The sequence below is a fragment of the Tigriopus californicus genome, chromosome 12, assembly GCF_007210705.1.
Source record: "Tigriopus californicus strain San Diego chromosome 12, Tcal_SD_v2.1, whole genome shotgun sequence".
NCBI lineage: Eukaryota > Metazoa > Arthropoda > Copepoda > Harpacticoida > Harpacticidae > Tigriopus > Tigriopus californicus.
Genome location: NC_081451.1, coordinates 12,322,080 through 12,328,015, shown reverse-complemented (window position 1 = coordinate 12,328,015; position 5,936 = coordinate 12,322,080).

The window sequence follows — 5,936 nt, the reverse complement described above, 5'->3', positions numbered from 1 at the left end:
CTCTTCCTCATGGAGGCTAAACGGATTGTCCCAGGGCCCTTGGTGGACGGCGACGGTTTCTTCAATGTCCAGGGTTGACCTCCTTTCGTCAGGCCAGTCACATTGGCCATCAAGGGGTTCATCAGATTGCCGGCAATGGATTACCTCCGCCTCTTCTGTAAGGTGTGGCATGTGGGCCACATCTGACCACTACCGCGTCTAGACGGTAAAGGGTTGACATTGGGCCGGAACTACGTCCCAACGGGACATTCAGGAAGGATTGGTCGTCATATGCCGTCAGGGGGCCGACATTTTGGTAATATCGATCCTTGAGGATGAGATTGCTTATTCAGATCCTCTTCCGCCTTCTCAAAATGATCACGAGAATATCGTTTTTGATGACCGAGGATTTCCTGTTTCTCCTCCCTTCCAACATGTAACCGACATTCCTCACCCATGGTTGTAGCTGGGCTGACCAGCCCCTCGGGCTCTGGAGCTTTTCCTTGGTGATAGGAACGATGTAGAGATTGATTCACACTGAATCACAAAGCTCTTTGATACAACAGGTTCCAGTGACATTTTACATCTATGATCAAGGGCTGGAGGAGCTGGTTATGATGGATCACAACGTCACTACGAGTATTAGGCTGGCATTTGGTCGACATCTGACCGACAAACGGACTACACAATGGGCAATTCAACAACTTTGTGATTTTCCCAAGATAATAACAAACATTATCTCAACATTTTGATAAAACCCGTTCCGGGAACAATCATTCATCCTGTACATCATTTATCCGTATCATATTAGGATGATGTACGCGATTGTGGACGGAACAGGATGTAGATGAAAACGTTATTGCTTTTTGTCTATCTTGATTAGCAATGGAATGTCATTTCGCCCAAGTACAACCCAGCGCTCCTTGCTTTCCACAGCCTTAGCTGCAAACAGTTTGTTTCTCATTTCAGCCTCTTTCCGATAAATGTTATTCTCCACCGATTAGTTGGCGGTCCTCACTTTTAAATTTGTGACAAATTGTTAAAATGTTTAGATAGAGACTTTAAGGGTTATCAATATCGTGTTAGGGTAGGTTGGGTTAGGTTAGGTTTGGTTAGGTTTGATTAGGTCTGGTTAAGATTAAAAAAAGTAGCACCGCCAACTAATCGGTGGAGAATAACGTTTACCCCTCTTTCCACATGTTTTCGAAGTGTGCTCTGCTCTTTGGTGAGGGCCGGCTCAACACGAAACCTCGTTCTACCCTATTCATTGAATTTCTTCAACTTCAGGACTCCCACCTTGTTGAGCGCAGTTTCTCTTCCTCAAGTGGTGGCCAGGTCAACCAAGATAGGTCGCAACTCTTGACCCTCTCTTTGCTTTCCGAGTCTTAATACTGAAGTTATCTGTTTGGAATTGACGATCAAGGTTCCGCATCTTCAACACCTCGAGCACTTTTACTTTGTCGTCTTCATGGACACTCTCCGAAGGACCTAAGGTCACAAAAGTTGTACGTTGACATTTGGGCAACCGTGCTAAAATGTGCTCGGAACCCGAGCTGGCGAGAAGGAAGGGCTTCATTGACTTCAAGAAATGCTATAAGTTTGAATTTCCTAATCTTCTCAAACACCTTCGCAATATCCGAAGTGAGAGAAATCGGCCTATAGTTACTCTGGAGCGACTTCCGAGCGTTTTTGTAAAGTTGATCCATATCTCCGTTTTTGGTCTCAGCTTTAAAGTTTTCCACCTCTGCAATTTTGGCTTTTCATTCAGCTTGACGCAAGGCCTTATAATACGGAGATCTTGCAATTGAATATGGTTTATGGTTCGGCTGTCCGTTCTTGATTGACCTTAGCAGCCTGATGGCATGACGGTGGAGCTCACGAAGCAAGGGACTAAACCATGGTTTCTTTCCTTTCTTCTTCACCCCCTTCGTCATTGCTCTTGGCAAGAACATTTTTGAGAGCATCTCCCGTGTTATATTCGAGTCACTGAGCCGTTCTGGATCAGCCGACAACCGCTCTGGGTCTAGCTTAGGCTTATTGAAGGTACAGCGACTAGATATCAATTTGCAGGGGACACGTACTCGAATAACCACGCTAATAGGTTTATGGTCCGATACTGCCAAATCATGGACTCGAGTGTCCTCGATATCCACGTCTTTAGACGGGAATATGTGATCAAGAGAGTAGGAGCCCATAGAATGATTATACGTAGGAATGTTTGGGTTTAATACTAGAGCCATGTTGAATTGTTCAAAAAGCTTAGAATTTCGTCAAATTCTTCGGTTCCAGGTTCAAGATTCAAGTCTTGTCCAAGTATTAGTATGCGAGATTGTTCTGGTATCTTCTCTAAGAGAAGCGACAGCTCATTGGTAATGTCATCGAGGTCTACAGAAGGCTTGAAGTAACATCCCGTTATTTTTTGTTCCTCTAACATTGACAGCGATAATCGTATCAGATTTGTATAACAGCTCTGGTTCTAGGGAGTTGGTGACGTAAGTATCCATGCCTCCCTCAGCCTCGTCCTCCAGAGCATATCGAATGTTGTATAAATGACAGTTTGTCAGGCATAGCAGTTTTAAACATTGCCTTTGTGAGCCATGTTTCTGACGAAAACGTCACACCATGATTAGTTAGAAATTTTTCATTCCAGGATCTCGTCAAGTTATTCCCTCCATGTGCGTTCACATGAATTGTGGATCATTTTTTGCTTCCAACGCGAATCTTTCTCTTCTTGATCAAACGGAATTCTTTATGATTCAAAACTTCCCGCACTTGCGTGGTGAACACGTCATACACAGCAGGCTTTGATGTTTGTCTCAATTGCTGATCTTCTCTACTTTCCTGTCTCCTTTAATCTTGACATTCACTTGCAACACTTTCTCAACCACCAGGAACGGACCAATCCAAAGAGCAGTCAGCTTCTTAGCCTAACCTTTTGACACGTTTTGTCGTTTCATGTAAACATGATCTCCAACACCAATATCGGGAGTCTTCGCTTGGTTTGAGTGGCTGTATCCCTTTTCAATTTTAGAGCTGGACACCCGCAGCTTCTCTCGAATCTTTTCTCTCACCAACCCGAATCGAGTGGCCCGAGCATCAGTTCCCCTTGGAGACGACTGGATCGTTCCAAGATGCAAATCCAATGGGAGGCGTGGAGTCCTACCATGCACAGCTTCAAACGGAGATAGCCCAATAGAATCATGGCTTCAAAGGCGATTCGCCATGACGACCCGGTCAATAAAACTTGGCCAAGATCTTTCGTTTGGTGCCCGTATTCGGCCATTCTTGCTTGCTGTTCTTGCTCCAAAGTATCCGGACGACCCTGTAGATATATCCAGTGAATTCTGTTTAATTCAAGGGTCTCGGGATTTGAATGTCATGTAAACAGGAAACATTGCTTTGGGATCAAAAGATATGGGCTTGAATTTCCCAACGTTCATTTTTTTGCTTGGGGATGCTAGGGACGGAGGGTGAAACCTCGCCCGGCCAGTGAAGCCAGTCATCACATCGTCCATTTTCCAAAGTCCGATAGTTTCATGTCTGGTATCAGATTGGTTCTCCGTCTGTGGGTGTAGCTAATGTCTAAAAGACTGCTTGAGGGAGGTCGGGGAGGAGAACGCTAATCACTACACCACGTGTCCTCCCTTAAACACTATGCTTAGGGACCGGGGGTTGAACCCACGACACTTATGCAGAGGAGTCTTGCATTGCGTGAGCTGCCCCATAGACTGCTCGGCTACACCAGCTCCTTTATAGTTCTATTTGATAGTTTGTCCGTGAACGCAATCAAAAACCCGATTCAGGTCAATTTGTAGGTCTTGAATGCACTGTTTTGCGGACTTACTTAACGCTACTGGGAATGGAATTCCCAGCACTTCAAGACGAAAAAAGTATTGATCTGAAAAAAGTTTTAAAAGTATTACGTCTGCCTCCCGCCTCCTTAATTAACAATAGCCCGATTGAAATCTTCAAGTACTTCAACTATGTCAGTTTCACCTTCACCACCCAACTCTCCTTTACCAATCACCTTAAATCCACAATAACCAAGGCTAGGGCCAGGATCGGATATATATGCAATAGACTTCCTATCAAGAATCTCCCCCTTCCAATTGTTCTTCAACTCTTCCGGATCTACATCATTCCAATTTTCCTCTACGGCCTTCACTTGTGGCTCCTAAACTCCGCCCAATCAGCCCTCAAATCCGCCGATGCCACCTACACCAAGTTCCTCAAGCGATACCCTTTGCGTGCCCCAATATGCTAACAATGCATGGACGCATTTTCTATGCGAAACAGAGCCCTTCACCATCGGGCTGGCAAGGTTAGTGTCCAACAGTGTTGGGAACCTGACCTTTCCGGAGGTGATGTCCGGACACAAGTTATCCTTTCCGGTCAAGGACGTGTTAACACCGTATTGTCCTTTGCCTGACATCCCTTTGGAGTATTGGCAGTCACGCACCTTTGTCTGGCTCCCGACCCAATGCAATCAACGTTGGGAGCTGACAAAAGATCTGTTCAATCTGACCCACCCACTCTATTGCAATACCCAAGATTTTCATCACTTACCTCTACCTACCTGTCTTTGTACTATCTGTAACTCACCTCTTCCCCTTTTTTTCATGTGCATTGAATCAATTCTAGCCATACTCATTGTGATATCACTTTCTAGTCAACTATTTTATTGCCTTTACCTTCTTGGCATTTTTCTTCTTTTATCAGCAAACCTTTGTTTAATGTCTCTACATCATATTTTATCTTATAGTCAATTTCGCCCCATGACTAAGAGTCGCAATCAAATTTAATTGAATCGAAAGGCCCGTGAAAAAAAACAAAAAAAAAAGAATGTAAAATNCTCTCAATCCTGTGATGTTCCTAGAGACACATCTTTGGACTTGATCGACCTTTTGCAAACCTGTTGAACTCAGTGGAGACCAAATGGGTGAAGCATATTCAAGATGTGGCTGGACAATTGACTTGTACAGAGTTAGCATTGTGATGCTAACTCTGGACTTAAACGTGCGATATATCCAACCACACATTTGAAAAGCTTTACCCACCTTCAACTGGATATGTTCATCAAACTTTCCATCATTTTGGAGGACTACACCTAAATCTTTCATAGATGAGACCTGCTCAATATCGTTACCTCCATTATCTAAGAGTGGAGTATTCACAGGAGTTGTCGGAACCCTGACTCGATTCCGAGGTTTCACGCCTCTTTGGGCCGTTGGCAGTCACATCGAAGGTAGGGCAGTAAGAACCATTTTAGCTGACGATAATCCTGAAATAAATCACTTCCGTTTCCGACGAGCCACAAGTCGCACGGAAATACCCTCAACTCTGTCTTACGAGTAAGTCATTTCTTCAACTTATACATTCCGATCTATCATATCCATCAATATTAGTTAGGCTTAAACATGGTCCTTCGAGCCGGATGTTAAGAGCCCGCAATTGAAAGTAAAGCCGAAACTAGAGTTGATTGAGATATTGTTGGATTGTGAAATCTAGAGAAGGATTTTTCCCATCCACCCATGTCACTACTTTAAGCTGGTTGTGCCTCTTAAGATATCCTTAACCCTTTTCTATCGCTGACTTGGAGGTTATCCCAAGAGCGTGGAAACAATCTCAAGACCGGACACAAGAAAGTTCGTGAGGGAGAAGTTTTTGAAAAGGGTTTAAGGATTTTCTCGCTGATCGGGTGAATCAAGGCACTTGATGCGCCAAAAAGGCAGTTGTCAAGTCAGTTAAGCTTGATTGGCTGTAGAGAACTCACTTAATTGGCTTAAGTTATATATGTGCGATGGGAATGACCTTGCTCCAAAAGCGAGAGATGAAGACTTTCTGTGTAGGACAAATGGCGCATAGAAATTGAAGAAAAGTTACTTCTTCGTTTTTAGTTCCGTGCGTTAAAAGATGGCAGAGACAAATTTCCTATCAGGCTCTCTCGAGCCGATGGA